An 18,821-nucleotide genomic window follows, 5' to 3' on the forward strand; every position below is an offset into this window, starting at 1 on the left:
TGGCTGGCTGCTGGTTGCCATCAAGCTGCTCCATCACTCCCCTCCTCAGCCAGCCAGAGAAAATAAGATGGAAAAGAAACAAAAAAATAACTTCATGAGTCAAGACAAAGGCAGATTAACACAGCAAAACCAGAGGATCAGAGGAAAACAAAAGCTCTATTTTCTACTCCCCAGCAGCAGGCAATGTCTGGCCAGTTCCCAGGAAGGGGGGCTGCAGTACCTGCAGCCATGGCTCCAGAAGATAAATGTTGTAACAATGAGCACACACACACTCCCCTTCCCTTAGCTCCACTGCTGAGCACACATCCTGTGAGCAGGTAGAGCCCTTCAGTCAGCTTGGCTCAGCTGTCCTGTGTCCCCTCCCAGGGTTTCTGTCCACCCCCAAGTGAGGAATGCTGGAGACAGAGCCTTGACACTCTGCTCCAAAACACTGGAGTGTTCTCAGCACCTTCTGAGCTCCCTGTGCACTGTGAGGGGAAATGACCTCCCTCTCAGGCAGAGCCAGCGCATTCTGCTCAGCCAAAACCCCATCCAGATCCCCAGGATGAGATAACGAGATAAGCACCAAGCCTCTCCCAAGGTTTGTCAAGATTTTTGTCTTGAAAGCAGAGTCCTGCCCTGGATTTGAAGCTTTATTTGAGATCACAATGCCTCAAAACAAAAACATTTCAAATTCAAACAGGCATTTGAGGCTGAAATTTGGCTTTGTCAGAAGAATTCTGAGCAGGTCCCCTCAGGACACAGTGCTGCCTCGTTTCTCCCTTCCTTCCAATTCACTTTATTCCTCCACATCCTTTAATTCTTCAATTGTTCTGCTCTGGGGCAGGAAAAGAGCATCTCAAGGCTGATTCTTTCCTTTCTTTTACACTGATTCTTTTCTTTTACATTGTGCAACCATACCTACAGCAGCTTCAGGACCTTGTAAGATTGAAATAATAATTAACAAGACTGAAACTATAACTAACAGAAAGAGCTAAACACCAAAACAAGAGGCAGGAAGGATGAATGTTCAGCACTCCCTTTTTCTAGCCTACAGACAAACAGATTGATTTTTGGGATTCACCCTCATATATTTCAAACAGAAACTTCATTAGTATGAGACATTGATCTAGCAGCCCAAGATGTCTCTATTGTTTAAATTCTGCTGGCTGAGCCACCTGGGTGTAAAAGCTTATTTCAAAGCTCCAAACTCAGAGGGAAGTCAATATATTGCTTTGCTTCTATAATTTCATAGGAGCTTGTGCACTCAAGACAAAAAAAAAAGTTAAGCCTAAAATAGTCACAATGGGCTGCAAAGTATTAAACCTTTCCAAATTCAGGACAGGAGGGTTAGAACTTCAAGGATCTTTAAAAGTTCCTTGAAACCCAAACCATTCTCTGATGATTTATCTCAGGTGTTCCCATGAAGAACACTGACATTTTCTGCCTAACTAAAATGAAAAACTCTATGTATTAATTGAAGAATTTGCTGCAAACTCAGCTGACTTCCTAAACACCCTCACATAACAATCCTTTTGGGATTCTAGTGAGCATCCTACAGCTGGTTTTTATAAGGATTATCTGACTAAGAAGGCATATTCCAGAAAGAAAATTGCTAAGTCTGCTTTGGATTTTAATACCTGCCACAACTGATGCCCTGCTGTGATTATTCAGAAAGCCCTATGCCATGAAATAGATAAAACAACACATAATTACAATTTTTGTTTTGTCTGAAATAAAGCTCCCCTCCAATCCCCCTGATGTAATCCAATTCTTTTCCCTTGCAGCTTCTGTTTTCTACCCAAATAACCAGATTAATCATCTTCCTTCAAACTTAAAAAACATTATGAAAATCATCAAAAAGCAGAACCCAAGAAATTTTCCTGCTGGCATTTCATTCTCAAGATAAATTTAGCAAGTCACAATGTGAAAACCAAATCCATTCTGCCAAGCTTTGTGAAATGGGCTGCACAAAATATGCAGCAACAAACCAGAATCACTGCAAATATTTATACATGTATTCTTCAGAAAAATGCAGTGTAGCTCCCAATTTCACCCACATTCATTAAACTTTTTCAACTGATGACAACTGGAGAAGAAATTAAACTAAAATATGGCTTAAACTGAAATCAGGCAGTACCCTGACCCAGTATAGTCCACAAAAAAACTCTCTAGTTAAGAATATTGTGGTTTGGAAAGTTTTTATTAACCCAAGAAGAAGCTTCAGTCTTAAATTAATACAGACTTTTGTTTTCCCTCTGCACCAGGCCAAAACAGAATAAATTTATGAACTTAATCTCTTTACTTACTAACAACAGCAACACGAAAACAGGAAAAGTTATCAGAAACTCTAAGCTTTATTCGTGTTGGTTTCAATCGGTCAGGATTGAAAGGGAAATTAATTATGTTTTTTTCCTTCTGGTTACATTTTTGTTTGGGGATTTTTTTTTAGCAGCCCAAGCAGTGTAAACACTGCTGTGTCTTTTCTGGAGAGCAGGGTGTGCTTGTCTCAAAGGATGGTTGAAGATGAGCAGCATCTAAACCTCCATGCTGAGCAAATAGCACACCAGGAAGAAATGGAGAATTCAGGACATTAATATTCATCCATTAAATATGGGTGGAAGGGGTATCAAAATTAGCCTCTTACCTGTGGGTCAGGTTTGAGGCACTTGGCAGCACAATTTGGGAAGCACACACTGCTGTTGCTTGGTGGAGACACAGAGACCTTCTGTCTCTCCCAGAGCCCATCTGGCATCTCCCACAAGCCCTGAATTCACTTACCCAGCACAAACAAGTGAATAAGCCCTGTGTGTTTAATACTTCACAGAATTTCATCTTAAAGGGAGCTGGGAGGGAAAAAAAAATAGGGAGGAAGGAATCAGTCTGACTATTTGTACAACAGACTATACACTGTTCCTCTTGGTCAGGGCTAATTCCATGCACCAATATCATTATTTGCATGCTTTGCTGATTGGCATTGGGAGAGAGACATTATCTCATACAAACTGAAAACAAGTAAATGAATATGGGTATTTTATCACTATAAAATAGAATACATTCAAGTGGTTTATCCAGATGAATACTATTATTCTGTCAGTCCCACCTCAGTGACTAAATATTGTTATTTGGGAAGAAATACACACACAGCTTGGTCAACATGCCAGGATCCCTTTAAAAGAAAAAAAGCTAGATTTTATTTTTTTTTCCCTCCCTTGTCTTTGAGTGGTAAGCAAATGAGCTGTGAATTCAGCTGCAGAAATAAACCTTGCTAATATATGAGGTCACCTAATTTGAGGATGCATTTAGTCAGAGGTGTCTGGCAGTCAGATCAGTGACTTGATGCCCTTCTCACTCAATATTTAGGAGTGTTGAGACACAATGTGTCATTAAAGGCCCGTTTCTAAATGCCATGATAGCTGTATCACCAGACTAAGGAACAAATTTACTTATTTATTAAAGTCTTCAGCTGCTCAAACCAGATTGTTCTGTGAGAATCTTCATTTTGGTTTAAGGAATGAAAATTTCAGTCTTGGGACTCAAGAACAGCTTGTCTGAGGGGTTGTGCTCCTTTACAAGATTAAATCATCTTCCAGGATGCTAGATTAACACTTTACTAACCCTTCTGTGAGCCCTCTGGCATCTCTCAGCATCACCCAGAGGCATGGGATTTACACTCACTATTTGGCTTTAATGTTTGGGTTTTTCACTTTACTGGCATGAGATTGTTCCATGCAGTTTTGTACAAGATTCTTCTTAAAACATAAGTGCAGTGATCTTATTCCAGCTGTTCCTCATGTTAACCATCATAAAGAACTGGGTAAAGCCAAGTTATTATGCCCATATAAGTGTAAAGAGTAATTCAAGTAGAAGATCTTGTTAGGTAGGAAAAAACCAGGGTTTTTAACACGACAAAAAAAATAATTTAAAAAACCAAGAAACATATATTGAACTGCATAATGAGTAGTTTGGGTCAGGTTAGCAAAATTTTTATCACATACCATGCAAAAGGCAGCTTAGCTGAGGTACTTTGCAAGTCTGAGGCAGTTTCATAGGTAAAATAACTCATTGCTCCTGTATTATAACTGATCTGTGCTCATAGCTGATTTCTTTGTACCATCATAAAATTTCCTCTTGACTTATTCACATAACACCATCAGTAAGTGATTACACTTAAAACTTCAGAGAAAGAACATTCAACATCATAGCCAAAGCTCCTCTATGATATTTAATTGTTATTTGCTATGCAACATCAACTATAATTTGAGTCATCATCATTCTTCTTTAACGAGGAGACAATTTACTGACAGCAAATGAGCTGGGACTAACATGTTTGTAGTGCATATATCCAAGTCATCAATACTGTTTCCTATGGTATAGAAAAAAAAACCAGCCAAAATTAATTATTGGACTGTTATAATTCTCAGTACAGTGGGTATATGATAGAAGTCAGAATGCAAAGTGTTGGGCACAGCATGGCACTGGCAGCACTCCTGGCTCTGCTGTCACTGTTTATCTGAGGCCAGTGTGAATATAATGAACCCCAGCCCTCCTACACCCCCTGGAAGAGGCCAGAGATCCTCAACAGGCTCAGATTTTCCCATTCTGCATTGGGCCACACGACTCTTATCACTTGGTTTCTGGAGTTTTTTGTTCTTTTCTCTTAACTTTAAAATAAAAAAAACAGCTTTAAGGAGCTGAAGCTCTAAATCTCACATTTCATGGAGAGCTGGGCAAGTTTATGCTCCAAATCTCCTGAGAAATCCCAGGCTATATATCATATGACTTGGTTTCCACAGCTCTGCTTTCCTTTCTGTTGCTTGAGCCCATCCTTCCCTGGACTTTCTGATCCAGTTAAGGGGGGCTCAAGGAAAAGCTCCATGGAGTGGAGCTCTGCAGGGCAAGTGGGCAAAGCTGGTGGACCCCAGGTTCTGGGCAGGGTCTGCAGGGCTCCTACACCAAGGGAAGCAGGCTGGAGAACCAAATGTGACCACGATCACATCTGATAAGAGCAGGGCACAGCTCAGCATCCCTCCGTGCCCAGGTGGGTGAGTTCACAGGGCACAAGGATGTCACAGCCCCTGTCCTGGTGCTCCAGGCTGCTCATTTCCCACAACAAAAGCTCTTTGGCTGGGAGAAGCAGAGGCTTTGGGACACCACATGTGCTGCCTGCACCTGGGGCCAGGCCACCACAGGTTGCATGAAGGTTCCAGTGCCACCAATTTCTGGCTCTGTCACTTCCCATCAGATTTTATCTAACACAGTTTGCCTGTGTTGTCTACAAATCTGAAGCCCCTTGGGGCAGATATTTTTTCTGATTGCCTGTTTGTACTGGCAGAGGCCTCAGCTGGATTCTCCAGAGCCTGAAATCATAATTCCAGGGCTGCCTTTTTATGGGGTTTTTTTCCTCTTTTTCTTAAAATCAGTGAGCATTTCAGAACATGAATCTGGAAATCTACATATTGCTTTATTGCAAAAGTGTTTATGTTTTTAATCCTTCCTTCTCGCTGTATAATGAAATTACAAAGCAGGAATCTTTCATAATAAAATTTAATGTAGATATGCCTGGAAAATGAAATCAGAAGGCAGCAAGTGATGGGTAAAGCTGCCATCAATCACTGCAGGCAGACTGCTCCCCTCGACAGCAGTCAGACACTGAGGTAGGAAATTCAGTAATTTGATAACAGCTGCAGTAGAAAAGCAGGAAGAAGCATTATGATGCTGTTCTCTACACATTCAGCATCAGGTCTGACCTGCACATCACGAGCCATGGTTACAGCAGAAACTGCACTGAAGTCACCAAGCTGCAGCTGCTTATTTAGGGCTGAATTGATCTTGTTCTTATTTCCACTGCCTGAAGACAGTAACTCAGAGCCTTTCTGTCCCTCCTTCCTTCCACACCCCCCAAAAATATCCCAGCACAACCAGATGGAGTTTCCCCCACCTTATTCCTGATGAACTGACTTCTCAAGGGTCAGTTTTCTCCACTGACTATAGAGATGCCTTACATTAGAAATTTGATTTTAGAACTGGTGTTTCAGACAGAGAAGCTCCCTCCAAACCTTAACTTTATTTAAGTCTTAAATGGATAAAATACTTTTATGGAATTCAAGCTACAGTGCTTGAATACACACAACATTTCACCTCCTCAGCAAGAGGGTTGAGGTGCCCTCCTCTCCCCTGCTCCACCAGGGGCATCTGAAAAAGCTCTTTCTCCAGCAGAAGTCTTGGGTCAGAACAAAAACCCTGCCTTTTCATAAATTTACATTCAATAACTCTCACATAAGATTGCCTGCACATTTTTTAGAGACTGGGAGATGTGAAATGTAGCAAACATTGTGCCCTAATTTCTCTGGTTGTCTTCAAACACAAAACCAAAACCTGCACGAAAGCTTCAGAGCCTTCTTTCATTAATGGAAGAGAAAGAAAAGATTATTCATTCCAGCCCCAAGTTTGGGATCTATAAAAAACAAAACAATAGTCATAAATCATGGTTTAGACAGACAAGATTCTTGTTGGAGTTTCCAGTTCTGTTTGCAGGTTGTGGGGGCTCCTAATTGATATTTTTATATTTTAAAGCCTAATTGATATTTTTATGACAAGCCAAAGCAAACTATAGCATAAAATACAATAAAATTAAGCACAAATTATTTGAAGGCAAACTCCAACTCTAGTGTTTTTTATTCCAATTTACCCTAGTGAATAATGGCAAAGCCTACTAAAAGACAGCCCCAGAAAAGCTTCCAAAGGCCTTCATGAATAATCTTGTCAACCAGAAATATTCAAAAATCTAAGTATGAAACTAAAGAAATATTTTGCTGCCATTTCTTGTGAATTCAGACAGCTGAACCTTATTTTATGGAAAGATAAAGTACTCATAAAACATATCTCACATCTTCAGACAAAAAAAGTCAGTCATAAGTTATGATTACACTTTTTTTCTCTCCAAGGATCTCTGCAACTCTGATTTTCAGACTTCTTTCTTTCAGTGAAAGAGAGAAAAATATATTGGGAAAGCACTAGGTTTTTGGAAGAGAAAAACAGATTTTATTGGCAGTAAGAAAACACCACTAAGGTCATAGGTAATCTCCTAAGAGAGCACTCCTGAAGCTTTAAGTCAGCAAATGCAAAAGAAAAAATACTCTTGTGGAAAAAAAGGTGTCCTGGACTGGGTCCTTCTAGTCCATTTAGGGCCATCAGTCACCACCTGCCAACAGGGGCAGCACCAATCCATTGGAGCATCTTTTCTGATCCAGGAATGCAAAGAGCACCTCATGGATTGTTGGAACAACATTTAGAAGTAGATTCCAGTTTAAAAAACAAAGGCTGTATTAAAGAGATATTATTCCTCACTAAAGGGAGAAAAACCCACTATGTTTTTTCTGATATAAATCAATAGGAAACTGGGAAGTTCAGTGGTGTAAACTGAACTTTTTTTTTAAAAAAAAACAAACCAACAAAACAATAAACCAGTGGACAGCAACTCAGCCACTCCATAAATAAATCTTACAGACCTGATTTCAGCAGAAGCCAAGTTAAAAAAATACAACTAGAAATATATTACAGGAAATTTTGCTTGACAGAGGAAGTGAATTTGCATTTTACAGCTGTTTATGTATATTTGTGATACATTTAATATGCTATGACCTTCAGAAGTAATAAAATTTTAGTTTTCATTCCATCAGAAACTATTTGGCATGCTGCAGGTTGCTGAGGCAGGCCATCACTCCAAACTGGGAAGCAATAAACTTGTCAGACTTATTTCCCTGAAGCACCCTGACTCCTGGCTGACACTTGGAACAGTCCTAAGTAATTATAATTGCTCCATAAAAACAAGACTTCGGCAAGGGCAACTTTTTAACACAGTATTCTCTTAATGGCTTGGCAGAAATACATGATTTTCCCTTAACTGCTTGGAGATAACTCACCTGATTTCACCTAAAGATTGCTAGTTTCTCTATTATAAAGTTTGCAACACAAGGAACAATATTTCTGCTCACTTTTGCAAATCAAAATACAGGGGAAAATTGCCATTGCTATAAATCCATGAACAACAATAAGGCTTGGCTGACAAGTGAAAAAACAGCATTGCAAGTAGTGTTTCATTATAAATAACTTATTTTTTTTAAAATTGGTTTTGTAACTTCTTGGCCTAGAGCAGTGCTGTTAAATTGCATGTGATTTAAATCACAATCCTCTGGAATTTGTTGGATATTGATCTCCAGGTCACACAGGTTTTCCACAGTGGGTGTTAAAGGCAGTGCCTTTCCAGTACAGAGCAGGGGCAGCAGAGAAGTTGATCACATTTATCAGAACAAGGCACAAGTGGTGGCTGAGCACAGCAGACTGAAGGCACAAATTATTTCCTAAATTTGCTTTATTTATAGGGATTCCCTAGATAGGAAAACTTTTTCTACCCTTTCTCCACAAGATGCTGGGTGCAGCACACGAGACAAGTGCTGAGTCTAGGAACCATCTGGCTGGCTCAACAATGTAAAAAGACATTGATAAACTAGCCAGGGATAGGGTAACCAACTGTTTTGCTGGAAATTCCCCAAGAAAACACGTAACTAACTCAGTCTGCTCATCCCATCAGGCTCCTGAGTCCCACAGTGGGAGCTGAAATGTCTCCCTGATAACTCAGCAGCATGTTCCAAAGTGTGGCAATTATGCTTCCCACCCAGTTATTTGGTTATTTACATCTATTTGTGCAAAAACCACAGCAAAAAAAACTGAGACGCAAGCTGTGGTTCGTGTTGTTTCAGCAGACAGCTGAGCCTTTAGTTTGTACCACTTTTACCAACTAGATTACTTTTAAATTCAAAATCCTTTCAACAGCTTCTCTTTAAAAGAATGGACAGTATTTCCTGCAGGAGCTGATTTTCTTCCCCCACCCCCCAAAAGCATCATCACATCCTTGCCAGCTCTAACTTAATCAAGGAGATAACAGGGAATTAGATATTTCTGTCATTATGGAGAGGCTTTCTCTCTTTTACCCAGGTGAAATTTATCTTCAGTTTCTAACAACACACTCCCAGTTTTTTAAGCTATAACCAGACACACTACACCCAACAATTGGTGCTTCATACAACAATCCTGCATGTTCTGAACCAGACAGATAAATTTCACATACACACTCCATGTTGAAATACTTTCAGGGTCATAAGGCAAGAAATAAATTGTAAGAGTCTCAAAAAAATAAACACTCTAAGGGCTCAGCAAGCCCAATTGTGGCTGCTGGTATTGTGCTGCTTCCTCCATTGAGTAACCCTGAGAAGTGCATCTCTCCCCACCACTTACCAAAGATGATTTTGAGTGTATAAAAAGTGGAGGCAAAAGCACTCACCAATAGGTCACTTTGTGGCCTCAGGGGTTCCATCCTCAGAGCATTAAACTTTGTCCCAGCTCAGTATTCACTCATCCAGCTCTTCAAAGGAGTCAGGTTTCTCTCACAAGCCATCACCACTGCCTGGAGGGCAAGGCCCAGAGGCAGAAGGAGGATCTGAAGGGGGGAAAAGCAGAAGGGATAAGAGGAAAACCAGGAAACTCTGCAGACAACCAGGATAAGTTTGAGGTGGCACTGCTGGCTCCATCCATCCAAGCTCTGAGGAGAGGCAGCCACAGTCTGATGTTCTGCTGTGTTCATTTGAGAGTGATTTTAAGGGCTTGGCTTAAGAGGCAAATCCTCAGACATTTCAGGCTGTGGGAAATTCCCAAAACCTGCAGTTGGCATTGAGCTAAGTGCTAAAAGCTTCCTTACTCCAACTTAGAGATGCAGCCTCTTGAGCTGTGTAACCACACTTGGTAACCCAGAGGGTCTGCAGGACACCACTCCCTCTGAGAAGGCATCCTTCCATCTCTGGAGCACTTCCCCAGACTCCACATTTTGTAATTTTTCCACATTTTATAAGGAAGAGCTCATATACAGGGTAGAGGAAATTAAAGGCATGCAAGTTTATCAGAGGTCAGGCTCAATGAAATTAACATTTAGTTTTAATACAGTCATTTGAGAAAACAGGAACTGGATACAAAAAAAATAAGAGCCAAGGGATTCATGATGTTGAAGATAAGTAAGGGCTTTTTTCCCAAAGAGGATGAGAGAAACATTCCCTCAGCTGGAAGAGCTAGAGAGGAAAGGTTCTGACATTTTGGGAGTGTTTTTACCAGAATCTGATTCATTTGAGATAGACTTCTTGATCTACAGGACACAGAGGGACACAAGTAACTTCACACCTGCTAGTCCTCCTGGGACTCCAACCACAGATTTCATTCACCTACTTAAAAAATAATTACATACCCTGAAATTAAAAAAAAATACATTTCACTATTCCTAAAATAAATGTCTTGATCAGCTGAATAAGGTATTTGTTTACTAACTGATATTGGGAATCTTTAATCCATCAGCATTTTGTTTCCTTCTGTAACTGGTATGTTTTTCTACAGCAGAAAAAAAGCAGCTTATTGCTTTGGAAAGGCAACTTTGATTATTATCATCATTGCAAAAGAATTTTCCTGCCTGTGACTGGACCATGTCCCTAGATCTTGAAAGCTTGTGAATGTAGGAGCACAGTCCATGTGTATAAATATATATATTGCTTGCACTGATTTCTGTTATAAAATGAACTTCTTTGAAAATCACATATCATAGATTCTGTGCTGTACATTGTGAAATTTTCCACAAGGTTCATGTACAGTCTCTCTGGAAATCTTGGGTCATTTAATAAAGACTAAATACTCACAGCTGCTCCTCATAAAATGAGTTTTCTGACCCTTCTCCAGCTTCATCACCCCTCTCTGGACAGCTCCAGCTTTCAGATAAGTCTGAAAAAACATCCCCCTAAAACTAAACACCCCCTCTTAAAAAATAACAAGTATCTCTATTTAAATAAATAAAACAACCCCTGAAGCATCAGTTGTATATTTCTGGTTAGTCAGAGAGCACAGCCTGAATTTCATGCTCCCTTCTGTCAAATTTATGCCCACTGACAAAGCTCCAGGCATGGCACAAAACCTTCCCCCCCGCAAAGTTAATCCATAAACATTCCTTTAAACAAAGCTTCAACCCTCCAAGCAAGTTTTCTCTGATCAGAGCTTTGTATCAGGCAGGCACAGCATTTCTGATCCTCCATCACTGATTGAAAAGCCAGGTTTATCATATCATCAAGCCACAGCTCAGCCTGCTGCTAAGCCTTCCCACCATGCAGCTGTCTGAAGTCTGGCTGATGATAAAACATGGTGTGAGCTCCAATTTTTACCTCTTTGATCCCCATTTTGTCCAGAAATCTATTTTCAGCACTAAAATGCTCCCATCTCAGATGTGAGCTGCCTAAATAAGGCAGTAGATGGATCTGCAACCATTTTCAGATCTTTTGTTTTTTCCCCTCATGACCAGGCACATGAAATTTTTAAATAGGAAAGCAGCAGTGATTGTTTTGTTCCAGGAGTTTCTTATACATTTGAATTTCCCAGAGGTCTGATGGATTACAGCAGGTGCCAAGAGGAGGTTGAATAGTTTTATTCCCATAATCCACATTCATTCTTTTGTCAAATTTACATTGGCAGCATTCCCCTGGTACATTGTCTGGCCCCTAGGTTAATATTGCAGACATCATTTCTCCAAAAGTCTAAACTTCTTGTTATAGCAACTTTTGCTTTATTGCACTTAGAGGAGAAGGTGGAAACTGTTACTCTGTCAGGATTACTCCCTGAACCTCGGGCACAGGCTGCCCAGAGAGGTGGCAGATGCTGCATCCCTGGAAGTGCCTGAGGCCGGGTCAGACAGGACCCTGAGGGACCTGGTCTAGATGAAAATGCCCCTGCTCATTGCAGGGGGGCTGGATGAGGTGACCTTTAAAGGTCCCTTTAAACCAAGCTATTTTATGACACTAACTCACTGAGCTGGAGACACTCCTGATACCTCTCACAGCTTGGAATGCTCTCACCCTTTCACAACCCTGTTGGGACAAAATTTATTCTCCTCTGAGCCCAGGCAGGACTGCAGATCCTAGAAGGCACTCCCTGTGTTCCATTTTAATCAATCCATGTACAACTGCTTCTATTTCAGACACAAACTGTGTATTCAGTCTTTTTCCACACTGACAAAGGTACCCCAGTGGCAATCATGACTTCCTCGGGTGCCCGAGGCAAGTAAATCAGAGGAGCACATTTCCATCAGCAAAGCAAACAGCAGACAACATTAACTAATCACTACAAACACATTTTCTCTTTGTCTGTCTGCTGAATTCTCTCATACAGCCCCTATGCCCATGTACAACCCTTCCAAGACTGCTGACCTTCCAGCTCTTGTGACACATGAGGTGCCCTTCCTTCAGCAGGAACTCTCCATTGCTCCAAGATTGGCATTGGAAAACTGATAAATGGCTTTTCACTGGGCAGGGAGTGAATGATGAGAGGGAAAAATGAAAGCACAGCCCCAAAAGCACCTCAGAAGCTACAGATCCCCTCATCTCCTGGAGAATCCATTGAACTGCAGTACAAACTTCTCTACACCTGTGACTTACCAAGAATCCATTGCTAATGTTGAGTTATCAGCAAGTAATTAAGCTGCATATCTCTGCATGGGGGTTTCTTAATTAATCCTGGAAACTAGTCTGTGGTATAAACCCCCCTCATTTTAAACACTCAGGTGAGCTCTTCACAGCCAGGCTGTCATTTGGCTTGAAGTCAGTTAAGAGTGAGTATTTGAAGTGCTGAATGTCATATTGACACTGCCTGATTGATTTTCCTCAGCAAGAGAAGGACAAAAGGAGGAGAAAAAACAAAGCCATGCTTCAGAGGCCACTGGAGATCAAAACCACAGATGTTTGGGGATTCCCTTCTCTTTTGCAGGCAGAGTCCTGAATTACAGCTCTTTCTTTGCTCTCAGGTGAGAGCAGCATCCCAGAACATCCCCAAGGAGAAACTGCACCACTCTGGTCTCTTGCTGCCTCCTGAAAGGAGAGAAGGATGTGCTGAAGTACATAGTTTAAAGCCTCTCACATGAGTTTGTTATTCAGGACCTGGGCTGTGCAATCTCAGCAGAGCTGCATTGAAAAAGAACCTTTGGAAAAATCACACTGCCAACTAAACACCTGTACAGACAAAGGGAGATTGGAGTCATTGCAGGGAAATTGTGCATAAATGCCATGGAGATTGGAGCAATATGTTTCTATTTGCATGTGTGTACTTTATTTTTTGAAACAAGACTCTACAGGGCAGAACAAATGTATCATGCACTGAAGCCAGCTCAAAAACTGTCAGCAATTAGTTTTCTTCAATAGACATTATGCTTTTTCTGTAACAATAAAGCCCTGTGACTATTCTGCCTCCCTGCAGATTGCAGTGCAGCTCATCTGTAAACTCCCCAAAGCATCAGGAGGTATGGCTGTGCATGGTATTGCAATTAGGATGTGGAATGTTCTGAATGGCTGAGTCTACCTTCAGCCATCTGGAGTCCCTCCTTTATTAAATTATTTCTAGTGTTTATAGAGTCTCCTGCTAAGTAATTTAAGGGATAAAGTAAATTTGTCCCATGTTCAAAAAACTGTCACTTTTCAATTTAGTGGCAACCTAAAAGACAACAAAGTAATAATTATATCGAGTATATTGATATAAAAATGCGAGGCTATTAAGTTAAACACCCAAAACACACCACCCACTGAACAGGAGCTTAAACTTCTGATGACTGTGTTGGCTGTAGAGAAAGGAGATGATGCAGTTTTGTCCACATTAGGAAGGAGTTCTAAGGCAGAGCTGGGCACAAAGCAAGGTCCAGAGAAGAGCAGAACTGCCACCCCACCCTCCCTTATCACACACAGTCTGTAGATACAGAGGACACTGAACCCTGAAGGAGGAATGAACCAGCTGTGCCCATTTCCACAAGCACAATGAGATCACAAAGCTGCAGAGGCCTCGAGACCCACCCAATACCTGTGGATTTAAAGCTGCAAACACCAGTACCCCAAATAAAGCATTGAGATATTGCATACCTGGGGCTGCTGTTTCCCCAAAGGTCTGTAGGATTGGGGTTGGAGCAGCTGATAAACCAGAAACAGGTGTAGGGGGTTTAGGGGGGGTTGTAATTGTTGTATGATATTTTTCTTTATTTCTTTTTAATAGAAGCTTGAATTGCATTTAATCAGAGAAAGGGTGATGCACATAATTACACCACAGCATGGATGTGCCATTATGGGCTATTTTTTTTTTTTCCTTTTAATTTCAGTCAGTGATTTGAAGCATTAATAACCTCCCTAATTTTTTCCTAACTAATGTAAGCACAGATGCTAATCTTACTGACATAAGCAGCTCCTCTCATTGCTGTTTTCCAGGGACTAAACCAAGTTCAGCAAATTCATTAGACTCTGCAAGGGAACTGATGAATCTGTCTGTGAACATTTTATCATTTCAAACTTCACACAGCTTCTACCACTAAACCCTGCCTGAGCCAGGGTCCAAACTGGCCTGGTCATTTCTTACTTGGACAGTTGATACTCTCATGGAGGATGATATTCCTCTGAAGAATTTAATTTCAAACCTCCAGAAATGTGTTTACCAATAACTATCCAATTCTAAAGTACAATTAATTGCACTTTAAATTATCAATTACTTTAATTTAAATTATCAAGTACTTTTAATTATCAATCAGTTGCCATAAAACCTAGGACCACCTGGACTAGATCCAGTCAAGTTGCCTGCACAGAAGTGTATCACTACACACTCTCTAAAGAATTTAGAGAGTGTATTCTGCATTAAATTTTAATTTCCTCTTAATGAAACTAAACTTGCACATTACAGCAAACATCCCAAGACTAGCCCCTTATTAAATTCTTTTCATATTTGTACACCTCGAGAAAAATAGAATTTTATTGAGAACTGCCTCACACTCTCCACTGGTAAGCTACAAGGATTGAGATAACATTACTAAAAGGATTTCAAAAGCTTTTAATAGAAAGTAATTTAATAGTGGATAGGTGTGAGAATTAAAACAATCTACTAATTGCACAATTTATCTTGCAGTGCCTCTGGCAGGGAGGAAGAACATCTGTAAGTAAAAATAATTAGATCTGTTTTTCAATGTAAGAGACCAGAGTGAAATGTTTGGATACTCTCCTAGCAGAATTCCAGGCTTAATTCTCCCTAAAACCACAAGCACATTACCTTGCAAAGGCAAAAGAGGCATTTGGGAAGGGAAAAGGATGTTTGCAGGCTATTGTTTATTTTTTCCAGATGGAATTAAAAGAAAACTCTCCCAACCCTTTATGGGGCTGCTTGAAAAAAATACTTCTAACATATTTCTGCCCTCAAATTTAATTTATATTTTGGACTTACTCATGGGTTTTTATGTGCCTTCTTGAGGAAATACTGACACCTAAATACTCCTAATGCTAGCTTTATTTCAACTTAACACTATGAAAGATGCCCAAATACAAACAGGTGATTGGAAAAAAAAAGAACAAATACATTGATCACTATTCAGACTTCTGTACAAAACCAGAACAACCTAAAGAACACCCCTGAAAGACACAATCTTGTGGAAGGCTGAATCAGAGGCAATACATCTAAGAATTCCAGAAGAACAGGATTAGACCTATGAGAATTCTGATAAGTTACTTTTATCTTTTATTTCCTACAGATACAATCACACAACATTATAGTCACAGACACTTAAACACAGTAGTTACAGAGCAATCACTCTTCACCACCCATTTATGAGTAGTTTAGGTACCAGAGATCACAATTGTAGTTTCGTCAGGGTATTTTTTAGGTAAAACTAAAGAAAGTTAAGCAGAGATCGAAGCAGTTCTTCAGAAATAGAAAAAAATGTTAGTTCAGAAGTGCCATAGGTGTTGTTCCAGTTGTACCAGGCAGATTTGTCTTGCAGTGCTGCATGGTGCAGAGGAGCTGCTAGTTTATGTTAAAGCTGCCACTGCAGAACACAGAATCCTTTCCCAATCCCCTCAAACCCACCCCCCTTCCACCACCAACCTGGAACTTACCATTGACCAACAGCCAATGCACACCCCAAAAATACTATCTGCATTACATTAGACTGATTTCATCAGCATCAGAGATTCTTCTCTTCAGTCTTTTTTATCCTTAACCACATTTACCCATTGTGGCAAATGTCAGACCTCCTTCACTCACTTCCAGGCTTGTCTGAGCAACCCTCTACATCCCCACTGCAGCATCCCAGGAGCTACAACAGCACTCAGCTGGCTTTGATCTCTGCTGTGAGCACAGCCAGGGCTGAACAAGCTGCATCATGAGCCTTTGTAGCCACACAAGGCTGCAGAGATTGGGATTGATCCAACTGCTCCTCCTCCACAGGTGTCCAGAGCTCTGTGGTGCAGCAGCCACCTCTCGCTGTGCCCCACAGAAAACACAGCAAAAACAAGCAAACAGCTTCTCAAAAGCTCAAACAGAAGGGCAAGCCAGGTGTATTAGGTTCCTCTTTTCACCCACTGCCATGATGTGTTATACAATTATCTTCTTTCTATGCACAGCATAAAAGTAATATCTAGATTTTCTCCTGGCTTGCTGAGTACTAAGGAAAGCTGCACTGGCATGAGCAATGTGCTTCAAACCAAATTAAAAAGTGCAGTCTAAGGATGAACAGCTCATTAAAAGACCAGTGTTTGCTACACCCAAAAAAAAAGAGCCTAGAATGAGATTTTTCTTATCAACCACATGGCACAGAGCTGGAACTGCGTGATCTTTCAAGTCCCTTCCAACACAAACCATTCTCTGACTCTGTAATAGGGGAGGAATGGGCAGCAATGGGAGGGAAGAGATGGTTTCTAGGCTGGTTTTGTGTCAGCAGTGGCTGCACAGCCCCAGTCCCACCCACAGGTGTGAGAGCATCACCTTGCCCTTACATCTGTGCCTTGTTTTCATTTGCACAAGTTATAACCAGATGAGACACAATCATCGTGTTCTCTTGAGCACCAAGACACAAATGATGTCTGCAAGGCACCAGCAGAGTTTCAGAGGAGAGGCTTCATTGTCAGGAAAAGGTGACAGAACCCTGGGGGAGATGTGCTCCAAAGCAGCCCTGGTGTGTCAGCCCCTTGGGGAGGTTCTTAGAGAGCCCCACAAAGAAATTCATCACCCTCCCATCTCATACCACCTTCTTTACCTCAATGCAATGCATTAAGGGCAGTAGAAAAAGCAAGGAATGGCTCTGACAAGTGCTCCCTTTCAAGCTCTGTCAGCCTGGGGAAGCAGGCAGTGTTTCCCACAGGCTGTACAACCCACCAAACACCCAACATTTACCTGCCAGGCTGTAAGCAGGTGCAAAGGCAGGGCAGCAAGCTGGGAAGAGAACCTGGAGCAGCTGGAATCCAGCAGCCCAGCTGGGCAGGCTGTGGGATGAACACTGCACACAGTGAGAGCCCAGCTACCCCTGGGGGACAGCACGGTGTAAAAAACAGAGCAAGGGGCAGAAAAACCAGAGTTCAGAGGCTTCCACTCTCACCTGTGACCCCAGGCACCTGAGGTACACAGGGCCATCCCACTCCTGGTAATTGTAAATGATTTTAAAATCATAGAGGATTCAGGGAGTTAGAAAGAAAGTAAGGCTTGGCAAGGCCTGGGAAAAGTGTTAAAAGCCCTGGGAAATGTTAGGCTTTGTGCTTGTTAAGAGCATGTGAAACTGCACCTGTGTGGTCAGTATATGATAAATGGTACAATTGTTAGATGTGATTACATATAATTATTGTTTAAAGAATCCTGAGGAACAATGTTAGGGGTTTGGGAGATCACAAGAAATCCATGCTTGGGTAAAACCAATGCATCCAATAGAACAATGTAAGTTTAATAATTAATATGTAAGTTATATAACAATGGAGAATAAAACATGTTCAGCTCAAAACCAAGGCGGGTCAGATTTGGGTATGTGCACCCCTGACACCCAGAGCTCTTAATAAAGCACCTTCATATAATCATTCCATAATTATGTGTTCCTGAACGCTAACACTGGGGCTGGACTGAGCACCAGCCATTCCATCCCATTTATTGCCCCAGCCACAAATAGAGAACAATTTTTACTTCAGTTTTTAACTTGTCTGTTCCTTCTCAAACCCCTCACAAAGGGAAGCAAGTGGTGAGCCTGAGTTTTCTGAACCAGCTCAGCCCCTCAGAGCGAGAGGAAAGCAAAGAAACAGTGGGGGAAATGGCAAAGCAAAATCCACAGAGATCTAAACAACACCTTCATTTCAGCTGCAAACCCAGCCCTGCTTGGCCACAAAGAAAGAGCCCAGCACCTGTAACTGCAGAGTTATTCCCACTTTCCTAAGACAGCAGCAAATTTAAATGTATTTATATCCAATTTATTGTGCAGAGTCACAAACCCAAACCCAGCCAGGCCACCAGCCTGCACACAGCCCATCCCAGGGGCTGGCAGCAGCAGCCCAACAAATGCTCTGACAACACAGCCAAGACAGAAAATGCCCAACCAACTCCCTCAAAGTGCTTAAAAAAAACAGATTTCTTTCATAAAATTGAAAATATTTACAGGTAAGAGCAACACTGACCTCTTAGCTGAGCCCTTCGACCTTCCTGCTCCTTCCATGCATATAGCCACCCCTCTCCTTGCCTAAAAGACTTTTATATCAAGTGTTGGGGCTCAGGGATGGATAATTACTGATTTCTGGTTTTACCTTGCCAGCAATCAGGCACACCAGATAAGCACCAGCTGAGATGGGGATGGTCTCAGAGTTTGTGTGGTGTTTTTTTATTACTGTGATTTGGATTTTGTTTTTGGAATTGGAAGATCCTGTCAGATACCTCATCCCTTATAATTACAGGTTCTGTATGTTTAAATCAAGTTCACTAAATTTACCATGCTG

The 18,821-nt window shown here is 41.2% G+C and overlaps 1 long non-coding RNA gene across 2 annotated transcripts in view; it reads right to left on the reverse strand.

The window, feature by feature from the left end:
• Positions 1-18,600, reverse strand: part of LOC111930995 (uncharacterized) — a 110,186-nt gene extending 91,586 nt beyond the window's left edge. For both annotated transcript variants that reach the window (XR_015290234.1, XR_015290235.1), the window contains exons 1-2: positions 18,507-18,600; positions 9,323-9,478 (exon numbers count right to left, since the gene is read on the reverse strand). This is a non-coding gene — a long non-coding RNA (uncharacterized LOC111930995). The remainder of the gene's footprint in view (positions 1-9,322; positions 9,479-18,506) is intronic.
• Between the last annotated feature and the right edge of the window lie 221 nt (positions 18,601-18,821).

Source organism: Cyanistes caeruleus, chromosome 8 (genome assembly GCF_971803275.1).
Source record: "Cyanistes caeruleus chromosome 8, bCyaCae1.hap1.1, whole genome shotgun sequence".
In the NCBI taxonomy this organism is placed as follows: Eukaryota; Metazoa; Chordata; class Aves; order Passeriformes; family Paridae; genus Cyanistes; species Cyanistes caeruleus.